The sequence below is a fragment of the Haliaeetus leucocephalus genome, unplaced genomic scaffold, assembly GCF_000737465.1.
Source record: "Haliaeetus leucocephalus isolate CR32 unplaced genomic scaffold, Haliaeetus_leucocephalus-4.0 Scaffold144, whole genome shotgun sequence".
Taxonomy (NCBI): domain Eukaryota; kingdom Metazoa; phylum Chordata; class Aves; order Accipitriformes; family Accipitridae; genus Haliaeetus; species Haliaeetus leucocephalus.
This window is the reverse complement of record NW_010972580.1, coordinates 502,711-503,279: the sequence shown is the minus strand read 5'-3', so window position 1 is coordinate 503,279 and position 569 is coordinate 502,711.

Genomic DNA, 569 nt, shown 5'->3' with positions numbered 1-569 from the left:
CTCCTTCAGCAGCTGCAGGTTCTCCGCTCGCAACCTGTCCACCTCCAGCTCCAGCTGCCGCAGCCGCGCCGTCTCCGCCGTCTCCCCGCCGTGTTTTTTGCTCTCCATCCTCAGCCGGTTGTTCTCCTCCTCCATGCGGGAGAGGCACTTCTCCAGCTCCAGGTACTCCTTCACCAGCTCCTGCTTGCTCATGTTCTGCAGGCTCTCCACATGGTACCGCTCGTAGGTCTCCGAGAAGTCCCTCTGCAGAAACTCGCTGCCGTCCCCCCCCATCCCGTCGCTGCCCCCGTCCTCCTCCGCCGCCTCCTCCAGGAAATCCTCCTCGCTCGTGTCGTCCGACTTGGCGGCCGCTCGCCGCGGGTACAGCCCGGTTTTCAGGTCGGGCTCCTCCTGGTCGTGGTCCTCCATCAGGAACTGCGTGGTGTTGTAGGGAGCCACCGGCTGCCCCTTGGCGAACATCTCGGCGCGCAGCCGGGAGGCGCGGAGGCTCTGCCGCTCGTCGAACTGCTGCTTCTCCTCCCAGCTCAGCTTCGAGTAGGGCTTCCAGCGCCGCTTCTTCTTCGACGGCC